The sequence below is a fragment of the Meles meles genome, chromosome 18 (assembly GCF_922984935.1).
Source record: "Meles meles chromosome 18, mMelMel3.1 paternal haplotype, whole genome shotgun sequence".
Taxonomy (NCBI): domain Eukaryota; kingdom Metazoa; phylum Chordata; class Mammalia; order Carnivora; family Mustelidae; genus Meles; species Meles meles.
Genome location: NC_060083.1, coordinates 12,087,202 through 12,115,157, shown reverse-complemented (window position 1 = coordinate 12,115,157; position 27,956 = coordinate 12,087,202). Strand labels below are relative to the sequence as shown.

Genomic DNA, 27,956 nt, shown 5'->3' with positions numbered 1-27,956 from the left:
CTTCGGGATGTCCAGGTGGGAAGGTAGCATCCTCTGGCCTGTCGTAGACCCTTCCTCACATGCTTCCCGCCAGCCCTTCCCGGCCTCTGGCTAACAGCCCCAGCCAGGTGGTCTTTCCTGGACCCCTGAGCGCATCTTTCCTCCGGCTGGCCCCGTAGAGCAGCACTGGTGGAATTTTTATGGCTCATGTTCTGAACGTCACACCCGAGTTAAATCTGTGCCGATTCAATTAGAACATGTAAGCCGAGGGAGTTCTTCATCCCATGACTGGGTACTGGGCGAGCAGCTTCTCTCTGGACATAGCTGTCCTCACTGCCAGGCTGTGAGCGACAGGCCGGGGCCTCCCTGGTCAGCCTGTGTGCCGAGCGGTCTTGCGGCAGGACGGCAGAACTGGAAGCCCATGCCCCTGCAGACACGGGAGACTGAGGGCCGGGCAGTGGGGGTGGCACACTGCTCAGAGCCACACAGATAGGCTTTGTCCGGGGAGGGTCAGCCCAAGGCCCGAGGGGCTGTAGAGCTGCACCTGAGGAGCTGACCGGGGATTGGGCCAGATGGGGTCCCGGCTTTCGGAAGATGCCATGTCCTGCTGCCCCCAACCTGGGAATGTGTGACGTCACCTTTCAGGAGGGGCTTCACCTATGGGACTGACTCAGGGTTCTCACTGAGGGTGGGGTGATCCTGGATTGTTGGGACACACACCAGGTCAGTGCGAGGAGCCTCCTACGTGGGGGCAGGCAGGTCTGCATCAGATGAAGTGAGACAAGGGAGGCAGAGGCGTGTGTGTGCACACGTGTGTATGTTGCCGTGTGTGTGTTTGCGCGTGGAAGAGACAGACCGGGAGTGAGGGAAGCAGGTGGGGGATTGCCGCCGCCGCTGGAGGTGGAGGATGGCCCTGGGGACAAGGGCACAGTTGTGTCTGGACTCCTCGGAGACAAGAGAACGCACTTGCCTGGGTCCTCCAGAAGGAGCACGGCCCCGAATGTAGACCTCATGGTCCCAGAGCTGCAAGAGAATGTGTTGTGACTTTTCCCAGTGGCCACGGGAAACCCGTTGGAGGCATGACAGCCTGCCTCTAGTTCAAGAGGGAGATGGGCTGTGAGCAGTTTGTCTTAGTACTGACCGCGACCTTGGGGTGGCCCGGAAGTTTTAGGCCACATGTGCACGGTGCCTTTCTTGGCGACTGGAAGACAGGATTATGCAGTTTTAGGTAATCGAATCAATCAATAAGTTAAAGACCAAAAACAGCTGGGGGAAAAAAAAAAAAAAGTCAAGTGTATGTTTTGGCACAAGATGGAACTTGTAAAGTCTCCAAGCAAAAGTTTTCATTCAGACATATTCCGAGTGTTCAGAAATATCTTTCCACCGTGCCGTCCCAGTTTCAGTCTCCTGGAATGAAGAGCAGACAACATATTTAAACTGATGCCTGCCTTTCTTCGTTGGCGGATCGTCACGGGCCGGCCTGACGGGGTTCTCCCCCACGTGAACAGTTTCCGTGAGCCCGGGGGAATGCTTCTTGGGGTCTGCCCGCTCCTGGAACCCCCCAAAGCCCTTCTGTGCTGGTCACCCACCGGCCTCCAGTGCTGAAGGCCGACCTCTGGGAACCCCACCCCAGCGCGTGCATGTCCTGCGCTCCATGGTGCCTGGTGGGGGTAGGGGTGCGTCAGCCATGCTCAGGGAGGGGTTGTCCCCATGGTTTGGCCAGGGGGTGTGACTGGCCACCAAGGACCTACTTCCCTGAGAAAGGAGGGTCCTCCATTGGGGCAAAGACTGTCGGTGATCGTCTCTGCTCGTCCAGGTGCTGAGGTCCTGCATCTCAGAGAGCAGCACGGAAGGATCTAGGACGGGTGGCGCACCCACCGCATGAGCTCCTGTGGGGGCCTGGTGGCACGTGTCTCTGCAGTTCAGGACTTGGGACCATGCACCTGCTGCAGGCCATGCTTGGGGCTTGACAAAGCCACTGGCCTCAGGGAACTCCTTGTTTTGAGAAAAAAGCTAATCCTTGCATGGGTGGGGCTGCAGGCCCAGCTCAGATGGGTGTGGAGGATCACAGGCAAGGGAGCATCGCCCTGGACGCGGGGGTCTCTCAGGAGCTGCATCTCCCACTTGTGCAGGAGAACCAGGGAGGGGCTGGACACTGTGACTTTCCAGTGGCTTCGCTGGGGCGCTCCTTTGGGCCTTTCTTTCCGTGTGGACTGAGAATCCCCAGGGACGAGAACTCTGTCTTTTGCTCCTTCTTGCCCCTTGCTCCTGAGGGGATGAGCAGGAGGCCGGCAGGACCAGCACAAAGAACGTAGTCTTCCTCTCCATCCTGCTTCCCCAGGGCTAGGCCCAGGTCTTGATGTCCAGGGAAGGTGCTTGCCCTGGCCTGGGGCTCCTGGGTCGGTCCTGGGGATGGTGCGCTTGGTGTTGGGGGAGAGGCCTGGCAGCGTCTGATTTCTTCTGCCCTCTCTCCGTGCTCGAGGCCTGCATCCTGATCACAAGCCTGGGACGCTGTTCAGATGGTTTGGATGTGGAGACCGTGGCTTCCTTGGAAGCCCATCATCTCTGACTGGCCGAATCCTCAACCCAGTGAGGCCGTGTTCTCTCTGACTTCTGCGCCATCTCGCCCAGACCTGAGCATGCTCCCGGGGTCCAGGAGGCGTCGCGGCCCCGTCACTCTGTCTGCGCTTTGATGGGCTTCTGCTTTGAGGGCTGCAGAAGGATCCATCATGGCCAAGAAGAGGACATCCCCATCAGAAGGACAGCTGCCCCTGGTCTCCAGCCTCCTGGGCCTTCATGGTTGTCTGTCTTTTCTGCTGCAGGAGGAGCTCAGAGCCAGCAAGTCGTCAACTGCTGGGGTGCCGGCTCAGGTCCCAAGAAGGTGGTGTCTCTATGAAGCGTGGGGCTGTCCTGGCCCCTGTTGCATGCAGGGCAAATTCTGGATCCCTTGTCTTGGCGGTGAAGATGCCTTTCTTCCGGGGCCGGCTCTTCTGGATATCCCTCATCCCTGCATCCTGGGTGCTGCACGGAAGGCTAGTTGGGCACATTGCTGGCGGTGGCCCGGTGAGGAGCTCCGGACTTAGCAGAGTCACAAGGCCATGTGAGTCCCTGCCAGCTCTGGTCCACACCAGACCTTGAGACCACCCCACCCAAAAGGAAAGCTTTTCTCGGTTGGTCAAGTCTCTGCTGACAGAGTCCACAGCGTGGAGAGGATCAGAGTCTGGTGGAGAAGGTGACACCAAGAGTGGTTCATGTTATGACCTAAGGGAGTGCAGGCTCGTGTGGGCACACGCAGTGGAGCTGAGGACAGTCATTTGATATAGAGAGGGTGAGGATCTTCAAGATAACTCCTGTGTAATCAGGGAGGGCTTCCTGGCGGAGGTGCCCCTAGCACAGTCTCAAGGACTTCATCGTCAGTGGCAGTTGTGCCAAGGGAAGGTTGGGTCGTGCGCAATATTGACAGAGGCCGCTGGCGTAAAGTCCCCGTCCCATGTGGTGCAGCGTGGTGTGTGGGGAACTCGCACATGGTGCTGCAGCTGGAGCCCGACACGCTTGCTAGAGGGCGGAGCCGAGGAGTTGCTGAAGCACCAGAGGAGCATGTCGGGCAGGAGTCAGGGAAAGTTTAGGGAAAAGTCCACCTACAGGAATCTCGGGGCCTGGTGAGAGCTGACGCCCTCCCGTGCTCCTCACTGAGCGAGCAGGTGGGACCCACCCGGACCCTGAAGGATGGGCCTCATGTCAGGCTCCCTTCTGCCTTTGGGCTGTCCTGAGATCCCAGGGTGCGGAGGGGCAGGAAGGGGGCGGCCTACAGCTGGTGTCGGGAGCCTGTTAGACGAAGATGTGCACGTGAGGTAGATTGTGGATCGGCACAGAAGGGGCCCCGAGACGCTGGCTCCATGACACGCAGTGGGCGGAACTTGTGGGCATTTTCCTCCTGGACACAGAGGCGTCATTATTTCAGATGCGCAGGGAGCCGAGCCTCGAGCCCCCGTCGGCCCACAGGGTGAGGATGTCTTCCCCGCGTTGTGCTTTAATTGCTGTGCTGGGCAGAGCCAGCTCCGCGGCCGCTCGTTACTGTCCAGACGTCAGCACATACGACTAAATATCCCCTACTCGTGGAGGTTCCCATCCATCTCACGTGAGGCGTTCCTTCTCACACGAGGTTGAAAACTGCAGGCTCCAACCCCTTCTGACCCTGTGAGTGTCAGAGGCTCCCAGGTTAGCGTCGGTCTCATTTGCTTGCACCTGTGAGCACCCACAGGCCGGGCACAGGGTGGGCCAGCCCTCAGCAGCATCTAGACGTCATGAGTCACCAGCACCATGGCCTCTGGAAAGGGGAGATCAGCCTGGACTGGGAAGACTGCATGGAGAGAAGTGGTTTCTGGGCTGTGGGCCACAGGACGGCTTCCGGGGCTCCTTGGTGCCCCAAAGTTATTTGCAAACGGGCTTCAGTGTATGTTTCTGTAAACAAGGATATTTTCCCACACAACTAGGACATAGCCCCCGACCCAGGGGGTAGCCACAGTGTGCCTGATCCCAGAGCCCACACCCTCCAGCTGTGCCGGTGACCTGCGTTGCCCAAGAACCATGTGCTTCCCTGAGTTCTCCCTTTCCCTGGGCTCCCTCGGGCTGGAGAGGCCCTCGGCTTTCCCCTGAGGATGCAGAAGGCTGCGGGACAGGAGCCTGGGTCCGTGTGGGGCTCCTCAAGAGGAAGGTGTGTCGATGCATCCTCCGCAGGATGGGGTACCTGTTCCCATGTGTCCTGTTGCTGGAGGCGATGGCTCCAGTCCCCTCATCAGGAGGACATCTGTCATGCCTCTGCGCTGCGAGACCGTGCTTCAAGTTGTGTCAGTATTTTACTCGTCGTCACATTTTCAGTTCATTTGTACGTGAACATCTATGTGGACTCACGGTTTCCTGTTTTACTCAGCAGGTTCTAATCCGTTACTACCGCCATTCGATTTCATACTCACATTATCTCGTATTTGACCAGTGGGAGCCCTCTGTGTCCCTTGACCCGTCCTGGCTCTGTCCCCATCATTCTAAGAATGCCTCCTGCTTGACCTTGACCCCTCCAGGTCTGGGATCAGTCCCTTCTCTGAGGAGCCCTTTCTGCTTTCAGTGGAATGTGGTATGTAGTATGGTGGTATGTAGAAGCCCAGACGCAGATGCTAGACGTGCTCAGTGGTATCGGGGCGCCCCTGCTTTCCGGCTTTCTGAGAACAGAGCTGAAAGATGTCTGCGAGATACCATGTCACACTATGTTACGTGTTGTTGTTATCTGCGTGTAGTTCACATATCGTATGTATGGCCGTATGGTGCGTATCCGGATGTACCGTCAGTCCCCGTTACGCACACGCTGACACTTCTGCATCAGTCTCCAGACACGGGAAGCCCTGAGTTCACATCGGTACACCTGGTTCAGATTCGGGTTTTCTCCCTGTCGGTATTTGTAACTCCCGCCCCGTGATGACCGACTCGGTGCATCCGAACACAGGGGTGTGAGCAGCAGAACTAGCTCGCATCCCACGGTTTTGGAGGGTCAGGGCGGCGGACCTGGTTCTGGCTGAGGCTGGGAGGAGAGAGTGCCCCAGGCCTCACCCCTGTGACTGAGGTCACTGGCAGTTTCCAGAGCTCCTTGGCTTGTAGACACTCACCCAGTCTCTGCCTTCATGCTCTCCATGTGTGGATCTCTCTGTTCAAATGTCTCCTTGTAAGGACGTTGGTCAGACCGCTTAGGACCCGCCCCACTCCCATGTGAACCCATCTTAGCCAGTCAGGCCCACAGCAGTCCTGGTTGGAGGCTCTCATGTGGGCACTGAGGGGCCATGAGCTGCCTGCAGCATGGCCAGGGCTGCTGGTGTAGAACATGAGCAGAGAACAGGAGTGGGCAAGGGGGTCTCCAGCCACCCGTGTGGGTCTGTTTAGCAGGAGGCCCTCACCCACGGAGCGATGTCCAGCAGATCGGTGAGCACACCAGTTTGCAGCTTAGGGCTGGGGTTGGGGGGAGGGTGCACTTCCGATGTCACTGGTGTTAGCCGTGACATGTCACATGAGCAGAGATGCTGGAGTGGGTAGAAGGGTGTGGTGGAGTTGAGCACCGTCCGAGTGGGGCTGGAACAGGCTGCAGACCATCGCTTGTCAACCCCTGTCTGATGGTACCTTGCAGGAGGGGGGAGAATGTGGACGTCCTGACGTGAATCTGTCCCAGAAAAGCCAGTCCCCCATGGGGGGGGGGGGGGCCCTCTGCTGGGCCCATGCCAAGGACCCCTGTGTTGATGAGTGAAATTCATACCAGGTGGTTGGCAGGTTTAAGGCCCAACTCAGACCTGGATCTCAGAACCCGCCCGTCGCCCTCTGACGCGGGGACTCCACAGCATCACATCTGCTGCCCGACAAGTGTCGGGCACGTCGGGGTTAGGGGTTGTACTGGTGTCCCGACCTGTCCGGTCTCACAAGTACCATTAGAGGCCTAGAGAGATCTACAGCCAAGGAAAAGCGGTCCCAGGCCGGATTAATGGGACGGATTGGAGGGGGGCCCGAGCTTCTGGAGCCACATGCCTCCAACCGTCAGACTCGTGTGGCCGCCACCACTGGCCGTGTCCACTCCCCCAGTCCTGGCCCCTCTACTGTGGATGCCACCCTCTTGCTGACCAGCAGGCTTCTCCACCTGTCCTGCTCTCCCTCTGCCCTCAGCCTGTCCTCCACTGGCCAGAGCCCAAACTCTGGTTCTGCCTGCCACATGCATGGCTCTGGGCCCTCACCTCCTGGGTGCGCCCCAAGCGCTCTGCCTCTCCAGCCACTCACCTCCAGGGAGGCCTCCCTGAACCACCCTGTGCCTGCGAACACACGACTGTACCAATCACTGTGTGTAAGGTGGTCCCCTCTCACCTGCCTTTCTGTAGTGACTTCAGTCCTGGGGTCTCCAAGGTCCACCTCATCCTCTCTCCTTGACCCGAGGGAGTCAGCTCTGCTTCCCTGGACCCAGCAGAAGCAAATCAGTCCAATGCGGATGACGAGGCACAGGCTTTCACGGACATTTGAGGTCACCTGCTTCCCAGGCCGTGCTGCTCACCAGGTGTGCACGGACTCTGTCGTCATCAACTCGTAGGAAGTCCCCAGAGCTCTGGTCCATGTGGGCAGTTGTGTGTGACCCAGGTCTTGGTGTGTCGGCCCTGCCCCTGCCTCTCCCCAGAGCATGTGGGGCCTGGCTCCCCGGTTCTGGCAGAAGCCTCCAAGGGGACCCACGAGACGTGGGGTGGGTGTACTGGGCAGCACTGCTCTGGGCTGGGTCCATCGTTGTCTCCATTAACGTGGCTAACACCTCGTCCGACCATGGAATTCAGAAATCGTGCTTCTAAAGTCTCCCCATTTGACAACCGGCAGAGAATGCTAATCCCCCACACAAGGTTATGTTTTATTTTTCTAGGTGGGGAATGTTGCCGTCACCACATAATGACTGCCCTTGACACGGTAACGAGGGAATGGGGATTTAAAGCAGTCTGCGATGCGGTGCTTTTGCTGTTCTCTGGTTGGCTGGCTGCCCCCTGTCTGATCGTGTCTCTGTTGAATTCACTGCTTACAAAGACTGGAATTTACCAAATTAAATTTTAGTGAGTTATTTCTGTCCACATAAACGGCAGAGATTAAACCTTTGTGCCTGTGGTAGAGGGACTGTCACCGGGCTAGCCTTGCACAGGGTCATGCCGTGGGGTCCGATAGAGTCCGTGTGCCATCTGGGGACACTTGTCCACACGTGGGGGATGTGAGACCCAGCTGACCACCCCTTTTCTCTCTCCCTGTTGGTTATTTGGGGTGTGGACAGACCCCACACAAGCATGGGCTTCACACGCGGCCGTGCGTCTGGCACCTGTGCCCTCACTGCTCCTCCAGCCCACAGCAGAAGTAACACAGAGGGAATGGACCAGCCAGCTTGGTGGCACTGACCACATTGTGGCAAACCTGCAGGCTGATGCTGAGCGGCTGCCCCAGCCCAGGCAGCCCCAGCTTCCCTGCGGGCATGTGGATGAAATCGCAGAGATCATTGTGGCTGCCTGTTACATAGCAAGAACTGACTGGTACAAGGTGCTCTTGCAGCCGGTGGCCCGTCCGATCTGCGGAGAAAGTCGCATGGTATGAGACAGCCTAAATAATTTTATTTCACTCTTCCACGTGAGAAAACAGGAGCTCAGGGAGAAAGAATGACTTCTTGAGGTCATAAGCTGGTCAGAGAGAGAGCTCAGCGTGTGATCGAGTGTTCTCTCCCAAGGGGGTCAGTGGCTTCTCTGTGGGGTGCTGGGGGGCCCTGAGGGGTTTCCTGCACCTGGCGTCCAGCTGTGTGGGCCTCCCCGGAGCCATCTTCACTGTCACTGGGCATAGATGTCCTGTCGGCACGCCTGGCTGGTGTGTCTGAGCCCCGACCCCGAGGCCGTGTGGCCTGTTGTGCTGGGGGCTGCATATCTCCAGCTGCAGACTGTATGGGTTTGATGAGTCTCCTGCCCCCACTGCCTCGCACATGACCCGATTTGGAGAGAGGGGCTTGGCAGACGAATCCAGTCAAAATGAGGCCACCAGGCTGGGGGTCCAATCCAGTGTGGCTAGTCTCCTGAAGTAAGGAAATAAAGAGGAATTAGGACAAAGATATGGGCACAGAGGGAAGACCATGGTGGGGAGAGAGACAGCCGCATGCAAGCCTGGGGAAGGACTAGGAGCAGACCCTTCCTCTCTAGCCATGAACCCGTGCCCTCATGCTGTCTGGCCTCCCAGTCTGTGGCGCGGAACTCCAGCAAATCCCTGGCCCACTGCCGGCGTCCCACACCTGCCACGGAGCCCACCCCAGTGGGGCCATTGCCTGGGCCTGGACCCAAAGTGTGTCTCGCCTTCTGCCCGCCCCCATTTTCTCTCCTTGGGGCTGGGAGGTGTGGGCGAGCTCAGTAGCATAGCTGTGTAGACCCAGGGTAACTTAAAGACAAACTATCAGACGCCTGGACATACGCCCCTGCTACACGGCGGGTCCTGGGTTCTGCGCTGACCAGGCCGTCCAGACCGTGATGCTGAGAAGGGCTGTGTTTGCCCGCGGTGCACGACATCCTGGGCCACTCCGCTGGGGGCCACTCCCAGCACAGAGCCACAGGGCAGCGTTCTCTCCAGGCGCCCATGTCGCTCGCTGGACACGTGGCCAGACTCCTCTTTCCATCTGATTCTAAATCCAAAGATTTGCACTTCCTTCCCGATCCGCTAGCGGAGGCCTGGGCACAGAAATATGAATTGCATTGGGTCCTCACCCATGATGCTCTATGAATCCTGCCTTTCCTGAACTAATGGGGTGGCATAAATCACTCCGGGGAGGACCCTGGCCTGGCAGCCCCCAAGTCAGACAAGTTCATCAGTCCTTGGCCGATGCATCGTCAGAGGGTCTGGGGTTAGTCAGGGGTTGGCCCGTCTGGGGCTAATTCCCTCCGGGCAGAGGCAGCTACCCAGAACCTGCTGTCCTTTGGTCAGAGGAAGGCTGCCCTGGGGGCTAGGAGTCTGGCCTTCTGTCCCTGGTGGCCCAGAGACAGAAGTCCAGCCGGCTCCCGGAATGAGCTGGGCAGCCACAGTCTTCCCAGAGGACTGGGCAGGTGCAGGGGTCCTGCCCATCAGCCACTGGCCCTTGCCTCATCTCTCACCTGTGCGGCCAGCGCTTGACCCTATCCTCTGCTGGCTCTGGTTCTTGTTTTCCTCACTTATAGGAGGATGACCCTGCCCGGCCCAGCATAGGGCTTCAAAAGACGCCACACATGAGTGCAAGTGAGCCTTAGCCCAGGGCCTGGCCCACTGGGAGTGCTCCCATCCATGAGGACCTCGTCTGCCCTTGTGCCCTGGCCTTCCACCAGTCTCCCAGGAGAAGGCTTTAGGGCTCTTGGGATGGCCATCTCAGCTGGGGTTCTTCAGATCCCAGCCCAAATAGGGGTCAGCCCCTCAGATGCTCTCAGATGTGGGCCACTGCCCTCCTTCATTGCTACGGGCAGGGGACCAGAGGGACTTGGGGGACAGTGGAGAGAGGGTCCAAGTGTGGGGTTTCAGGGTCTTTCTCACTAGTGGGGTAGACTTCATAGTCTATAAACCCTGTTGCCCCTCCTTGAGACACTCTGAGCCTGTACAGGGCCCAGGGAGACTGGCTGGCCGGGGCCCTCCCCCTGCCACCAATGAAGAAACTGTGGCAGCTTGCAGAGGGGACGCGGTGGGCACAGAGGCACACGGCACAGCGGGATCAGCCTCCCCAGCCTAGGGTGACCTGTAGCCCGGCAACCTCTCCCAGCAACGGCTGTGCCCTCCAGCCTCAAAGAGCCGAGCCCAGGCTGCTTGCTGGGGGCAAGGGTATCAGGGGCCATAGGCATCAAGTGGGAGCAGGAAGCCTGAGGTTCTGACACATAGTTATTTTCAGAAGTCAGTGAGATACACCCAACTCCCAGAGATCTGGGTTCAATTCGTTAAGCTTAGATGATTAATTACAGGGCAATTAAATATCTGATTAAATTAACCCCAAGGTTTTTAAACATTGTTTTGTAAAGAATGTTTGCTCATTAATTAGAATGGCTAAACACAGAAGCAGGGATGGGGGTACAGGAGGGTGGGGGGACAAGGAACCGGAGCGCACCCCTCAGAGGAGACTCTTTCCAGGAGCCTCCCTGTTTTGTGTCCTCATTTGCAAATCGGTGCAGGCAGATGGAGCCTTCAGGAAGCCCAGGCAGGGCATAACAGCGTGAGGAATAGGGACATCCTGCCCCCGCCCCGCTCTTGCAAAAATGTGAGATTCCAAATGCAAGGAAATGAGGGGCATTGTCATTGGGACTGAGACCGGGCAGGGCTTGGGAACTTGGAAGGAATATAGTCTACAGGAAGACAAACAGGACCCATGTTTGGTAGCAGGTGTCTGCTGGGCCATGGTGAAATGTTGGGACGCAGGGAACTCTGATCAAACAGGCCTTCCTGGGCTCCTCCCGCTCCCCATACCTCGCTCACAGTATGACGCAGCTATCTACCAAGAGAGTGCTCCTCCTGAGTTTTTCTAAGCTTTCAGGCAGTTTGAGGAGGTCACAGTTTCTTCCTGAGTTTTTTGGGCCTTGACTGTTTCCAGCTCAAAATTATCTGCGTGGCCAAGGGGCCCATCTTGGGGCAGTTCGTTCTGAATCCCAGTAGTGATCCAGACAGAGCAGAGGGCAGGGGACCCTGGGTCCGGACAAAGGCGGCTCCAGGGGTGCCGGGACAGGAGCCAGGCCAGGATGGGTTAAGCAGGGCAGGAGGTGAGGGCTTGGAGCTGCAGACAGCACTCACAAGCTTTGTTGGGGAGCCTGGGGGCAGAGACCGGGTGGTGGCTGGAGGGAGGTAGGGCCAGGGAGTGACACGATGTTTCATTTTTATTTTTCTTAGGTTTATTTATTTGTTTATTTGAGAGACAGAGATCACAAGTAGGCAGAGAGGCAGGCAGGGAGGGGGAAGCAGGCTCCCCGCTGAGCAGAGAGCCCAATGCGGGGCTTGATCCCAGGACCCTGAGATCATGACCCCAGCAGAAGGCAGAGGCTTAACCCACTGAGGCCCCAGGTGCCCCGACAGCAGGATGTTTTAGAACAGGAATCCCAGAGCCTGTTGATGCTGTCGGCAGATTCTGCAGGGAGTGAGGCCTCAGTGGGCAGGTGCGCGTGCTGGCCCCTTTGTAGAGATTGCAGCCACTCCCAGCTGTATTTCTTCTGTTCTCAGGGCCCTGGGTCCTCTCACTGATCTGGCCAGCACCCACACTGGGATGGGATCACCTGTGGGACTCACCGGGTCGGCAGCTTGGAGCCCTGGACCTGCCCTGCCTGCTGGCGTGCTGCAGGTGTACTTGCTCCAGCAACCGTGGCCCATCCACAGAGCCCTGGCTGGGGGTGGAAGCCCTGGGTTCACCTGCTCTGCACCTGCGGCTGTGGGACCCTGGACTCCTCACTTTTCTAACTCTGGAGGGTTGTCTGCTTCTCCTCACTGTGTTTTGTGAACTAGCCTCTCACCTCCGTCCACAGCCCCACCTTCTGGGCTGGAGTTCCCACTCTTCTCCTTCATTCCCCAAGGGATTTTCCATCTGTCCCTCCTTCCTAGTCCCCTGGGGCCTCCTCCCACTCAGAATGGGGTCTGTTGGGCTTCTCTCTCACCTGTAGCCCCTCCTCAACTGGCAAGCCAGACCGAGCCCCTCCCACCAAGTGCACTCTGTCCTTGAGCCCCTGGAGCATACAAGCCCTCCTGGCCAGCTCTGAGCACCTGTGGGCAGAGCCCTTCATAGTGGAATGCCCAGGCCAGAAAATATAATGAAAAAATCCATTTGTAACAGAAACAGGTGATCTGACTGACTTAGGAACATAATAAACGCCTGACCTTTGTAAAGAAAATTACAGCCCCTGTGGGTTAGGGACAAGGTGAGAGACATGATCTCTCTCACAATGAGTACACGTCGTAGGGGGAGAACAGGTCACCAGCTTCATTTGCAGACACAGCCTCCTTCGAATCAATCCCGACAGTATTTTTCTGTGGGTTCTGCAGAAGCAGACAGATGAGGGTTTCATAGGACACTTGAAAAATAAAAATAGCAAGTCAGAAGGCCTCACCTTTCTGACGTTAGAACACTTTATAAAATAATAATTAAAAATGAATGATGTTGAGAAACCAGATAACATAGAAGAATTTTAATTTAGATCCACCCCCCCCCACCCGCCGTGCTGGAATAGACAACAGATGCCTCAAAGAGCCAAAGCTCTTTAAAAAACAAAACAAAACAAAACAAAAAAAACAGGACAGTTAGCACATAATGAAATATTTATATACTAATGAAGAAAGACCACTCTCAGCTTTGAAGCCTCACAAGAAGCCGCAGAGAGAAATATGGGTAGATGACAGCAAGAACAAAGCCAAGACCCGTGTACATGGGGAAAGGCCAGGGGAAGGGAGGTGGTTGCACCAGCTGGGGTGTGCAGAGGGGGAATAGCTGTGCCCACGAGGGGCTCGTCACGGTTCACGAGAGGCAAACGGTGACCCGGTTGCCAGCAGGCTCCGCGTTCCAGCCCGGCTGCTCACATGGGGTGTTCCAGAGAGCCAGCCGCTCTGGGAAAACCGGGAGCCTCGCTGGTCGTCAGAGCGAGGGCAGTCGAAGCCGTCTTGAGGTGCTGCATACTACCTGCTAAGCTGGCAGAAAGGGCCCCCCCCCCACCAGATGCCCTGGCAGGGTCGGGGTTGGGGCGTGAAAGTGGCGTCGCCCTTGAACTCGGTTCCTCTCGGTGGTGAAGGAGACGTCACTGCTCTACACAGATGGTGTGTGTATAGTCAGAACATATAGTCAGTATAGTGCGGTATAGTCAGAAACTGCCGTCTTTTGGCCCAGTCAGTTTACTTCTGGAAAGAAAAAATGTTCTCCTGGAAATGTGAGACGCGGCCTCTGTCAGTAATGACAGTTCGGCAGAAACCAATGCACCCAGTGATGGGGTTATCTATTAAGTTAGGGCCCTCTGTGTGGTGTTGTTTGTTTGTTGTTTGATTATGAAACCTGTGTGGAAACTTGACGAATGTTTATTACATATTGTTAAGTGGACAGCACCCCCGCCCCCGGATGCAAAATGACGTACATATTATACTTGCAGAGTGACAAGGACAGGACCAGGGCTGGAAGGAGGGTAGACAAGTGGGAGCAGCTCTGTGAGGCTGGGGTTCGGGTGGCCTGGTTGTTACTGCTGTTTTCATTTTGAGCACCGGGGGGTGCCCCCCAAGCTGGTGGGGCCTGCATCCCAGGCTCCTTCCCACCCACGGCCCCTTTCCTGGGTCAGTCTGAGCACCCAGTTTGCGGGTGTTGGCCCTGCTTGCCTTCTCCAACACGAGTGTGTGTCTGTACCCCCTGGATGGGCACAGCTGGGCCAGCAGTTTCCCGGGAGCCCAAGAGGCCCCTGTGCTCTCAGCGGCCACAAGCCCTGTGGGTCTGCCACTGCTACAGGACTGAACTGTCCATCCCCCACACCTGGAGAGTTATTGCTGCCACTTCCAAATTGACCAGCTCAGCCATGGGGCCAGAGCCCTCAGCCCCAGAGTCAGCAAGGAGCCTTTAGGACCAACCCAGGGCCAAACTCAGCTTCCCCCCAAACCCCAGGCAGGGAATCAGGAGCCAACCCCCTGAAGCTGTGCTGTAGGTGAGGACCACCCCCGAGAGCCGGGGTCCCTACCTGAGAGGATTACCAGGCCTCCCACCCCAGGGGCTGCCGGGTCTGGCACCTTCCATGCGTCTACCATTCCAAGAGCTGCTGAAGTGTGTGCACGGGTGCACGGGTGTGTGCCTGTGGGCACGCGTGTACTCGGGGTTGTCTTCTCCCCCTCATGCCACAGGTATTTGCTAGCTGTCTCCCCTGTCCTGGCTCTGGGCAGCTGTATTTCCCCAGTGCAGGACGGGGAAGGGGTCGTGATGACTTAGGTTCAGGCACAGCTACAAGCGTGCACATTCCGGGTCCTCCTGAGGGTCTGCAGCACCTGGTGGGGAGTTTGGAGTCTTTCAGATGGGGCCGGACTCTCTCCCCTGCCCTCAAGGCAGGCACCACACCTTCTTCTACCTGGCAGGTGCTTCTAGGTGGCCTGCATGGCTCTGGGGAGGGCTCCCTCTGTCCTCACCCCATCTGGGAAGTCACCCCAAGCTCTGCAGTTGGTCCCTCCCAGCAGCTCCTGCCCCCAGGCATCACCCACATCACCTCCTGGTCAGGTCCTCCCTGTCCCAGTTCTCTTATTCTGGAACCCTCCTGAGTCCCAGCCCTGGACCTGAGCAGCCCACTGGCTGGGGGTCCCTTCATCTGGCACAGGTGGTGGGAGGCAGGCTGGCCATTCCTGGGGAGGGTCAGAGCCAAGTTCAGTGACCGCCACTCCCTCGACCTGCGTCCTATGCTGGGAACGGTGGGTGACTCCTGCCCCCTCGTGCTCTGAGCACATGTCCCAGCGTTCTGGCAGCGTTGCCCTAGAAGTGCCAGGGAACTGGGGCCCAGGAGAGCGGAATTGAAGGTCCCGGGCTTGAGACCTGCTTCTTGGTCAGGACCCAGGACAGCGACTGTCTGAATGCCAGACTTGGGCCAGAGTGGATGTCTGGGTCTGGCCTCTGCCTGGAGACTCTTCAAGGGCTCCTCCTTCCTTGCACCCCACCTCACATCTGCTTTTCCCCCTCCTGTTCATTTAAACATACGCACCCCCGTTCTTGACCTTTCCAGTCATTCATGTGCACATCCCATGTTCCTCTTAAACACAGCTGTATTGAGGCATGAGGCTCTGGACATTGGAAGAGCATAGTTAGGTCAGCCTGAGGTGCACACGCCCACAAAGCCCTCAGCACACATGGGACAGTGAACACACCCCTCACCCCAGAAGCTTCCTGCTGCCCCCTCCTCACCCCAAGCCGCCCACTGACCTGCTTTCTTTCATTGTAGACCACGTAGCGGTTCCTAGAGTTTTGTAAGCAGAATCCTACTCCTTGTTGCCTCTGGCTTCCTCTGTCATGAACACTCTCCATGTTTCCCCCTGATAGGATTTCCCTCCTGTCGTATGGCCGAATCGTTCTCCATGCCACGATGCCCACAGCTCGTTTTCCCCATCCTCTGTGGAGGAACAGTGGAGGTGTTTCCGGTTCGGGGTGAAAACAAATGAACCTGCAGCGAATATCGACTTGCAAGTCATCATCATGACGGTTCCACGCTTTCCTTGTGTGCGTACACACCGAGGGGCAGGAGAGTCGGATCTTACAGCAGGTATGTGTTTAGCTTTTAGATTGAAATTTTTGTTGAGATAATTACAGGCTCATATGCAGTTTTAAGAAATAACACACAGGTTCTGTGGGCCTTTACCCATTTTCCTCCAGTGGTAACATTTCATAACATCACAATCAGGACACTGACATTGATATACCCATGCCTCTTATTCAGTTTCCCCAGGGTTCCTAATGTTACTATGTTACTAATGTGTGCAATATCTTCAGTTATGGACAGCAGGTCACTCACCAGCTCCCCTATTGTCCTGGGGAAAGACAATCCTGCCTGCTGGACTGTTCCAACCACAGGCACCTCCCTTGTGCCCCTTTCCCATTCATAACCCCATACAGCCTGTCTGCTTCTGCCCCGGCTCCCTCCCGCAGCACGGCGCCCCAGAGAGCTTTCCAGGCTCTGTGTCTGTCTGTCCTTGGCTCCTGTTTATGGCTCAGCTGTATGAAATGCTGTGGGCATGCCTTCCATTTACCCGTCAAAGGACATCGGCTTGGCCCCAGGTTTTGGCTCTGAGGAATCAAGCTTCTGTGAACAAGTCCACAGTTTTCTGTGGGCACAGCCTTTGTTTCTCTGGGACGCTGGTTAGTAAGAGCTGCACATTTCCCTTTACAAGGCGCTGCTGAACTGTCCTGTAGAGTTGCTCCCCGCGGCGCATTCCCCGTCTCCATCCCCATGTCCGTTTCCGCCAAACTGATGGATGTGCTGTGGTGTCTCACCGTGGTTTTTTCCTTTGCACTGTCCTGCCGACTGCTGATGCCAAGCATGTTTCATGTGCTTTTTTCTCAAAAATGAAATGTCTGATGACGTGTTTTTCTCATTTTCTGATTGGATTGCTCGTTTGGATTTGGCTGTGGGTTTTGAAGTTTCTCGGTATATTGTGGCCATGTCCTCTGTAGGAACGACGGTTTGCAAACACCTCCTCGGGGTCTCAAGCTCGTCTTTCCATCCCTTTTACAAGGTCCTTCCCATTCCGATATGCCCCAGCCCACCCATTTTCCGTGCTTTCTGGTGTCAGCTCTGAGAGCTGCTTTCGTAGTCTCAGGTATCAGATTTTTTTCTTCCTTTTTTTGTTCTAAAAATGTTACGATTTCGCATTTTAATTGAATTCCCTGATGCATTTTGATCTAACTTTTGTACGAGGCGTGAAGTGACAGGCGAGCTTCAGTTTCTACCTGTAAACGTTCTTCCCCCACCAGACTGTCTGTGCCCCTCTGTCAAACATCAGTGACCCACACTGCTGTGGGCTTGTTTCTGGGTTCTCTGTTCTGCTCTGTCGATCTGTGTCTCTCCCCCCGCGGTACCACGGTCATGGTCTTTATCACTGTGGCAGTGGTTTCAGTGATCTCACCCTCTCGGTTCCTCTCCACCAAGATTGCTTTAATTATGCTGGGGGCAGGGTGTCTGTGACTCTCCGAATAAATTTTAGAATAAGCTTGTCTACACCCATAAAAAAACTTGCTGGTGTTTTGACAGAAATTCCATTAAACCCGTACATCAATCTGGGGCTCATTTCACCAGGTTGGATCTTCTAACCCATGAACACATCTCATCTCTCCATTAGTTTGGGCCTTTTGCTGTGTTCCATCGGCATTTTGGAATGTACAGCCTGCCGATCCTGGGCACACCTGAGGATTTCATCCTCTTCGAGGTGGTTGTACTTGGCCTTGTGGATTTAATTGCAGTTCTGGCATATTTGTCATTAGCATACAGGACCAAAGTGGATTTTTGTGAGTCGGTCCAATATCCTAGAATGCGCCAAGCTCATGTACTCCATGTCGGAGTGTTTTTGTTGATTTCTTGAGATGTTACACATCGATAATCTTGTCGTCTATAAATAGACACAGTTTATTTCCTCCTTTCCAACCTGCAGGCCTTTTATACATGTACATATTTCCTGCCTAGTGCAGTAGCTGGAAAGTACAGGACTATGTCAGATGAGCTTGTTCCTACTCGTAGGCAGGAAGCATTCCATTTTTAACCATTAAATAGAACGTGAAGTGTTGCTTGTTTTTGTAGCTGTGTTTTATCAACGAGGGGATTTCATCCTATTGCAAACTTCCTGGATTTTCAAAAAATCTCGAATGACTGTTGGATTTTGTCAAGAGCTTTGTCTGCATTAATTGCTAGGGTTTTTCTTTCGTTTATTGAGGCAGTGGATCACAATCGATGGTTCTGAATATTCAACCAGCCTTGCACATCTGGAATAAATCCCCTTGATCATGACATGGAACACCTGTTAGATTCTATTGAATTCTCCTTGATAATGTTTCGTTGAGAGATTTTGCATCTTAATTCATGAGCGATCTTAGCCTCTGTGTTTTTCTTTCTTTGTATACTGTCTGGCTTTTCTTTCAGGGAAAACCTGGCCTCATGAGATGAGCTGGCAAGTGCTTCCTTTTCTGTTTTCCAAAAAAGATCGTGGAAAATTGGAGTTAATCTTGTCCCCAGCTTTACTGATGTATAATTGATGAAAAATGTGTATACTGGCTGGCAACAGCGTGGCGTTCTGCTATATGTACACGCTGTGAAATGCTTACCAGGTCAGGCCGTTAACACGTCCATCCCTGACGAAGTTGTTTCTGTGTGTGCCAGAATATTCTAGAATTCTCTCCCAGCGCATTCCGAGGGTGCACTGTATCGGTGTTAGCCACAGTCACCGTGTTGCACGTGTGACACACAGAACTCCGTCCTGCATAACTGAAGCTTTGTCCCTTTTACCCAACACCTGCCCACTTACCCCTAGTCCCTGGCGGCCAACCTTCCACTCTCTGCTTCTGGAGTTGACTTTTAGGTTCCACACGTAAGTGAGATTATGCCTGGCTGATGTCATTGGGCATAGTGTCCTTCAGGGTCTCTCCTGTTGTCCCAAATGGCAGGATGTCCATCTTTTTTAAGGCTAAGATTCCGTTGTGTGGACAGCCTGTATTTTCTTTACCCGTTCATGAGTTGGTGGGCACCGGCGGGTGATCCCACATCTTGGCTGTTGGGAGTGACGTTGCCGTAAACATGGGGGTGCAGGTGCCCTCGAGATACCACTCCTTTGGGCAAATACCCGGAAGTGGGGTTGCTGGGTGGCAGGGCAGCTGTATTTTTAACTTTCTGAGGAATCTCCGTGCTGTTCTCCTGAGCGGCTGCGCCAGCCTGCACTCCCACCGGCAGTGCACGAGCGTCCCCGTTCTCTGCTCTCTTGCCGGACCCTGCTCTCCTGCGCTGCTGACTCTCGCCATTCTGATGGGGGTGAGGGGATACCTCATTGTGGGTTTGACCTTTATCTCTCTGAAGCTGAGTGATGCTAGCATCTTTTCATGGGTCTGTTGGCCATCTGCATGTCCTTTTCTGAAAAAGATTATTATTATTATTTTTTTAATATTTGGTAGAATTCTCCCACATGACCATCCAGGCCTGGGATTTTCTGTCAAGTGTACTTTTAATTCTGAATTCAGTTTCTTTCATGGTTATGGGGATGTTTAGACTGTGTCCTTATGTTGGTTAAGTTTTGGTTAAGTTTTCTAGAAATTGGTTCATTTCTTTTTTGTTGTATTAGAAATTGTTTGTCCTCTTCTCCCCTAATCCTTTTAATGGCTATAAGCTCCATAGAGATAATCCCTATTTAATTCCTGTTACTGGAGAACCGTGGCTCCTTCTTTTTTAATTTTCGTCAGTTTTGCCAGAGGTTTGTAAGTTTTATTGACTTTCATGCAAAGAACCAGATTTTTGTTTCATCGATTGTTTTCTACTGTTTTCTTATGTTCACTTTCATTGATTCCTGCTCGGATTTTTATAATTTCCTTCTTGCTCCCCGCTCTGGATTTCTTTTGCTCTTCTTCCCCAGCTTCTTGCAGGACGGACTTAGCTAACTGGTTGGGGATGCTCCTCATGTCTGCTGCATTTCATGCTGTAACATTTCCTCTCGGCACTGCTTTGAAATCGCGGTTTTGCTGGTTTTCGGCCTGAGAAGTGACTTCTGATCCTGAGCTGGATGTGCCGTCCTTCATAGTGGGGGATGTGGGGCCTGGTTTCATTTCTCTATTTAGCAGGGAACCACTGTTGGCTGTGTGGGTTGTGGTTCTGATGACAACTTCACTGAAGGGCTTTGTGGTGTCCCTTTGCTCGTCTTGGGTCTGCCCTAGGGCAGTGTCTCCAATGGGGGAGAGGCCTCTCTTCTCCCCACTTCACCCCCTCCTCTGTCCTCCCTTATTGCTTGTAGAAACTGAATTCCCTCTCAGACTGTGTGCCTGGCCACATGGTTGCCCCGTAGAAAGTGCATGTCGCTGGCATCCCAGCGCCCTCCTGCCCTGTCTTCCCCGCTTTCCCACTGCAGGCTCCGCTGCATGTGCCCAGGGCTGGGCCAGCTTCGAGCCCCACTGAGGGCAAAACCTGCCAGAGACATTGAGACAGGTGTGGAGACCCAGTGTTCTGACTGGTCCCATGGTACAGAGCTGGCCGAGGACGGTGCATGGGGAGCTAGCCTGGGAGCAGAAAACAGTCAGGCCAACTTCATGTGCATGTCTTGTTGGTCACAGGAAAGCTGCCTTCTTTATCCTGATGGTTCGAGAAGTGGGTGATGGGACCCCATTTGTGCGTTGTCGGGATGGGTCTGGTTGCTGCGTGAGGAAGGCCTGGAGCTGATAAGAGTGTAGCCGGCAGGGGGTGGGGAGAGCAGAGTGGCAGCCATCGTTGGGGGAGCAGCTGATGAAGACCACCCCCCACGCCCGTGACAGGAGAGGGACCCAGCGCATGGCACAGCATGTTTGCCAGGACAGAAAGGAAGGCGAGGTTTGGGAAGCAAGATCCTGAGTGTGGTTTTGGGTTTGCTGAGTTGGTGGCACTTTGTGACATCAAGCAGACAGGGAGATACACACGGGCAGGGCCCAGAAAGAATGGAGATGCTCCTGAGGGATTTATGACCCTAACGGGCAGGGCCCAGTGTCCCACGTGAACCCCACTGCCTGGGGAGAGAGTGTGGAGTCAGAGGACACAGCCCCAGAGCACGGCTGCTGCAGGGGAGGGATGAGCACAAAAGAGAGACACAGACGCGTCAGAGGAAAAGTCAGGAGAAATGTGAACTGTGGTCCTGTTGGGGGGGGGTGTCCTGCCCGTGCACGTTTCAAAAGACAAAGGTGAAGATCCCCAAATTCCATAGTAAGGAAAAAGACAGCGTAATGGGAAACCAACCAGACATGGGCACAGCACACACAGCCAGTGTGAGCCACACTCCTGGAAAGCCGGCGAGGACGGCTCTCTAGCCGTCCATGTAGCAAAATTAAATACCAGATTTAGAAACACAGCAGAGAAAAAGGGACACTTGCATCCTGTTGACAATGTGCGTTTGGAGGGCAGTTTGGCAGAACGCGTCGAAATTCACTAGCCGCGGAGCCCACGGTGAAAGAAAGCTCACACGTCCATGTCAGGATGCCCTGAACCAGAGGACATTTAGGCAGTGTTTCGGCAGAAATGTTTAGAAAGGCCGTGGGAGTAACGTCATCCCGTAGACGTGCTGGACAGAGGACGCACCTGTTTGTGTGGGCGCTGGTGGCCCCGGTGTGACATGGGGCCGGCGTTCTCTCTAGAAACCCCTGCGTGGTCTGAATCACGAGAACACGCTCTTCGTCTGCAAAGCAGGAGCCGTGTGGTTGGGAAGGCAGCCCCAGAGCCAGGACCAGCTCATGCTCCCCTCTGCCATGGAAACCCACAGCTTCAAATGGCATCATTGAGAATCAGTGAGAATGCCATGGTTCAGGGCCATGAGACTGGCCAGGAACACAAGGCAAGGACGTGTCTGCACAGGGACACGCACCCAGGTCACAGACTCTGAAGCCACCTTCCACCGTCTTTGGAATGAGGCCACGTGACTCGCTTGTGGAAATGCACCTGAAGTCTCACGAGTGATGCAGGAGACACGCGAGTCCCTCACACCAGTGACTCCACGTGTGATGATGTGAGGAGAGCATTATGAGCCACTGAAAGGTTGACCTTCAGGAATGTTCATGGCAGCATGGGTTGTAACCATGAAGAAAGAGCCCAGAGTGGGCAGGAGGGGGGGCTCATGCCACGAGGGACACGTGGAACAAAGGAAAATGGAAGGAGAGATTCCTTTTTTTTTTTTTTCCCCGTTAAGCAGCCTCCATCCCCAGCACAGAGCCCGAGGCGGGACTCCATCTCATGACCCTGAGACAATGAGCTGAGCTGAGCTAAGAGTCGGACGCTCAACCGGCTGAGCCACCCACGTGCCCCAAAAGATTCAACGTTAAAGATTCAAATTCCGGGAACATACCCTTTGAACGAAAGACCTAAAAATGTTAAATGCCATTGGTGTTTTTCTCTGATGTGGTAACGTCACTGGTGAGTTCTAATATAATTCCATGTTTTCCAAATTTTCTAAAATAAATATGTGTTATCTTTATAGACATCCACCCCCAGAACACAATAAATTTCCTCTGAAGACACACATGGTGTAACATCGACAGGTTTATGGCCAAAATCGTGAGAGAACCCCAAGGCTGTGCTAGGTTGTCACCAGCAGACAGGACCAGCGAACATTTTAGCAAAGGGAAAAACCTCCCGTGGTCCAGAGGGTTAATTCACAAAACCCAGAAGCTCACAGCCCCACTGCTGGCCTGCTGCAGAGGCAGTGCCCCACCCCCAACCCGGGACAACCTGCACCTGCTGGGATCCAGGTGGGACCGGCAGAACAGCCGTGGTGCAGGGAACGAGCCGGGTCAGCACCACAGGAAAGCCCGAGAAGACCCGCCCGAGTCATCAGTCATCTATAGGAAGCACTCACACTTGTCTCCCTTCATTCTCGCCCTCCGACAGACCAGGAGCAGGTGCAGGGAGAGGGGACCTCTCGTTGCATGCAGGATCCCTGTGGAAGCGTCAGGGGCCAGCAGCCCGTCTGCCCATGGTGCTGGAGCCCCTTGGAGGCCCCATGTCTGCCATCCCAGGTCCAGGCATGGAGACAGGGCAGGTCTGTCCCTATGGCCGCAGAATATCAGACCAGATGGCCTCTCTGTGCTCGGACACACATGACATTGGTTGAGCCCCGCGCCGGTAGTCAGAGGTCATGGCACTGATGGTGCCCCGCGTGTCCTTCTGTCCGGCCACATCGTGATGTTCCTGAACCATCCCGACCAACCCACAAACCATGGTGGAGATGTCCCCTCTGGGGCTACAAATGCCACTGACAGCGCGTGACCCAGACCGGTCCTCGAGAAGCCCAGCCGGACCCCTGCCTTCGCTCCACCGTGGGGGTCCCTGAAATCACTGTGGCCTCGCTCACCAAAGCAGAACACTGAAAACCACAGACGTGCTACACAGTGGGGGAAGGGTCGCGAAAGCACCAGGATGTCTGCGCGAGGGAGCCCAAGATGGGGAAAGTTCTGCCCGTGCCAGGACGGAGCGGTCCCTGAGCCCGACCCACTGGGCGAGGAACAGGAGCTGCCCGTTCCCTCCCAAGACGCTGCTCGGCAGGAACCGCGGCACCGTCTGGATGGGACGGGTGCCTGCTTCCACGGCCACGACCCCCTCTGGCTCAGGCAGCATGTGGGGGGCAGTGTGTCCCCCTCAGAGCACCGGGAGGGTAGAGTGGGTCACCCGCCACATGGGGCACCTCCAGGTTTGCAGATGGAGCGGCCAGGTCTGGTACAGCCGAGCTCCTTGGACTGGCGATGGCAGTGGGCACTCCCAGGGCTGCGGACTTCTGGCAGGTGTGCAGAAGCCCTGGGAGGGCCCGTGTAGCAGGTGCACACAGCCTTCCACCCACAGCTCTGCTCACACATGTGGAGCATGGGAACGCGGGCCTCAGCCGGATGCTATGAGCCCCCAAGGACAACCCAGATACCCCGAAATGCTAGAGCCACAGAGAACCACTCCAAAGGCTGCTGCTTGGGCTGGAAAGTGCAGGAAAGGCTCCTTCTCCGCCCTAATGGATGCATCTCAAGAGGCACCAGGTAGGGCAGGCTCCCTGGCATCCCGAGAAGCCCACTTCCACAGCTCCAAGCCAGCAGCGGGGTCAGAACCAGGGGGCCTATCTGGGTCCAAATCCCAGGTCCCCCACGTAGGGGATAGGTGACCTTGGACAGCATATGTGACCTTCTCTGCCGCTGTTTCCTCAGCTACAATCACAGCATGTCCCAGCACCTGCCAGACATGGCCGTTAGGAGGGCAGAGTGACTTCCTACATGGCGAGGGGTGTGGCTTCCACCGGATGAACAAGGACATATGTGCCACCATCACCAGGACGCTCCCGTCCTAGCCCCATACTGTTAACGTGGCCTCCGGTCACAGTCCCCAGCACATGGGAACAGCCCTGACCTCGGCCTACTGCCATACCCCGGGGCCCACATGTGGACCACTGGACCGCACACCAGACCTCAGCACTCTGAGGGTCCCGTTGCTTACCAGCCCCACCTGGCCTTGACCACCGTGTCCCACCTAGAGCTCTCTCACGAGGCCTGGACAGAGGCCTCTGCACCCTGCCCGCCCTCTGCAGAATTACCTCCGAGCCCCGGCTGAGACAAAGACACACGTGAGACCATGGCCCTTACGCCGGGTTCAGCGCCCAGCCCTGTCCATCGGCACAACTGATAAGCCGTCCACTCTCCCCGAGCCTGAGCCAGCACGTCCCTCTAACAAACACTCAGTTTAACACCTGCCATCGGGGAAAGCATGATCCTTCCAGCCTCGTGGCCCAGGGGACAGCACTCCGGCCAGCCTGGGGTGCCCACGCAAGCACAGACCACACGGCCATCCCAAACCTGCGTCCGGCCCGGGTTCCTGCCCCGTGCAGGGCACCGCACATGTGCACGCATCACAAGTGCCCTTACCTTCTGGGAACAAAACCCTGAGCATGCATCCACCATCATGTTGGCCTGCTCCGGGGAGTCTGGGAAGGTGTGGGTACCATTCTCCGGCAGTTGGAAGCACCCACGGTACATGACAGTCCTCCCTGTGGGGATGGAATGGATCTCTGGTGAGACACGGTGCCCCTGGCTGTTGGTGGCTGTTGGGGGGAAACGGTGGGTTCAAGGTCTGGAAAGTGGCAAATAGTCAGTGGGGGTTTCAAGCCAGATAGCAGACCACTCTGGACAGCGTGTGGTGGGCCAGGCGCCTGAGACCCTGGGCACCCGAACCTCTTACCACAGTCACTGACAAGGGGCCACGTGGCTGCAGCTGCTGACCTCAGGCCACTTCTGCCAGCTCCGTGGGATGGTTTTTGCCCCCTCTCTGTCCCTCCTTCCTTCTTCCACCAGCTCCGCAGGATGATGTCTGCCCCCCTCCATTCCTCCTTCCTTCTGCTAGCTCCCTGAGGATGGTATCTGTCACCCCCTTCCTTCTCCCACCAGCTCCTGGGGAATAGTGTCTGTCCCCCCTCTGTCCCTCCTTCCTTCTCCCACCAGCTCCTGGGGGATGGTGTCCGTCCTCGCCCCATCCCTCCTTCCTTCAACAGATCTGCATTTGGCCACCCAAGCTGCTGATATTCTGGAAAATTTTATGTCCCTGCCATGCAGGTACGAGGAGAAAAGTAGATCCAGAAATGTGAAATGCCACTGCGGCCCCTCGCTGTGCTCCAGGGTCCAGACCCGTACTCCCACCAGCCCCAGGAAGGCTCCCCAAGCCCACAAGCTGTCCTCTAGCCCAGGTGGAGTGGTACAGCCCCGAGTAGGGTCCTGGCTGCTGAGCCTTCTGGAATGTTCCAGCTCTGACAGGTTGTACTCTGGCCACACTCGTCAGGGCTGCTTAGGCGGGAGCCTTGCTGTCACGTGCCTGCTTTGCCCGCCCACCTCAATAGCATGGAGACCCTGTCACCAGCCAGTGCCCTGGGTGGCATCTCCATGCAAAACCGTAGAGCAGGACCAGGCCTGGAGTCTGGGAGCCTGTCAGGTGGGCCAGCACTCTGCAGTCCCGGTGCCAGTGGGCTGAGGGCAGCCCTGGGAGGCCGTGCTGAGCACCTCCCGCCTTCCTGCTAGGGGCTCCAGTCTCCATGAGCAGGTGTGTGGCCCCTCACCCTCTCTCGGGCTTCAGGGACTGTGTAAAGCTATGTAGATATGTACCAATGTACGTCCTCATACACGCATATACGGAGTTGGTTTTCGTTGTTCCTGTTTTTATTTTTGTTTTTCATTACATTGAATAACTCTGTAAAAGTTATCTTTAGAGAAACCTGGGTGGCTCAGTTGGTTAAGCAGCTGCCTTGGACTCAGGTCATGATCCCAGGGTCCTGGGATCAAGCCCCACACTGGGCTCCCGGCTAAGCAGAGATCCCGCTTCTCCCTCTCCCTCTGCCTGCGGCTCTGCATACTTGTGCTCTCTCTCTCTCTCTCTGTGTCAAATAAATAAATAAAAATAAGTTTTTAAAGTTATCTTTATAAGTTCTTACAAACTGGTACATTTGGTTCTACAGAATAGCTTTCTAGGAAAGGAATAGGTTTTTTTTCTTAGTAGGTATTGTCATATTCTCATTTTACAGAGTAATAATACTGAGGCTTTTTAGAACAGAAGGCTGAACTCGGTTAATTCACATTACATTTCAGCCAGAAATCTAAGCCTACCCTTTCACCTCCTGTCCATATCAACATGAAATCTGGAGCATTTAAACTTTCTCTCGGGTTAAATCAGTATATTGACTTCTATTTCCCTAGTAATTAGTCAGTTTCCTTTCTCCCAAGGGTGTTAGTCATTTGGATTTGCACTTGGTACACTGTATATTCATATCTTTGCCCATTTTTAGACTCTGTTTTTTGTGTCTTTCCAGATTAATTTGTAAGAAATTTTTGTGTCTTACTGAAATGAACTCATGGCCCGTTATTTGCATTTTCATTTTTTCCAGATATATCACATCTATCTTGCTTGGTATATCTTTTTTTTTGGATACAGATGGTTTAAATTTCATTTAATAAATGCTGAGTTTCTAGGTAGTCTAGGTGTCTAGCATTGCACATGAGCTATCTAGATTTTCCTGCACTATTGCCAGAAAACAATCAGTGTTTTAATTCAACTGGTGTTAATGTTTGTAAATAGTGTAAGACTGACAGGATCCCTTTTTAATTCCTCGTAGATCAATGCATTGCTGTTTCAGGACTGAATATGAAATTTGCTAGTCTTTTCTCACTGAATGCCTCTACCACGGTTGTTGTGTTAACTTTACTATTTTGACAAGGTATTCAGAGTCTGATGCTTATGGGACTGAGCTACCCAAGCGCCCCTCAATTCCTTTATTCATAACAACTGATTCTCTTTCTCTATTAACTTGTTTTGTCAAAAGTGAGAAAGACCAAGAAATATGTAGAAAATCTGTGATTTGTCTTCCTCATCCCTTCCATGCATTTCTGCCTTTTAATGTCTATTTCTCCTCTTTGCTTCCTGAGAACCTTCTTTCTACTTCTTCCCACCCTCCATTGGTATCACTCCAGCCTCCTGTCGAGCTCACCTTTCTTTATTCCTCTCAAATTAGTCATGTCCTAATGCCTTTCTACATGTTTTCCTATCATGAGATAGGTTGATATATAACTTTGTACTCCGTTATAGTTTTTACAGTGATCCCCCAAAGTAGGTATTATTATTCTTATCAATGTTACTGAAGAGGTTATACGACCTGTCCAAGAACCAAAAAATGCCAAGAAGTGGCAAAGCTTATATTCAAACACAGACATTCTGATCAAAAATGTCATGTGTTTTTTGCTGTCCTTTATTTGTAAATGACTGTTTTGTTTGATTGACTCATCTGAGTTAGGGTGACAGTGATTAAGAGTCAGTAGATAATTTTCCAAAGTTTATCATGTCAATTTTCTACATCAATTGAGAGGACCATGTGGTTCTTCTCTCCTTGATTTGTTCTATCTCATTTGTTGATTTGCACATGTTGAACCACCCTTGCAACCCATGGATAAATCCCACCTGGTCACAGTGGATAATCTTTTTAATGTACTGTTGGATCCTATTAGCGAAGGTCTTGTTCAGAGTCTTGGCATCCATGTTCATCAGGGATATTGGTCTGAAATTCTCCTTTTTGGTTGGGTCTTTGCCTGGTTTGGGGATCAGTGTAATACTGGCTTCATAAGAAAGTCCAGAAGTTTTCCTTCTGCTTCAATTTTCTGAAACAGCTTCAAGAGAATGGGTATTATTTCTTCTTTGAAAGTTTGTTAGGATTCCCCAGGGAACCCGTCAGGTCCAGGGCTCTTGTTTTTTAGGAGG

General features: G+C 54.5%; 1 pseudogene; it reads left to right on the top strand.

The window, feature by feature from the left end:
• Nucleotides 1-5,931: 5,931 nt before the first annotated feature.
• The window catches only part of LOC123929382, a 49,362-nt pseudogene continuing 27,337 nt past the window's right edge, over nt 5,932-27,956 (top strand).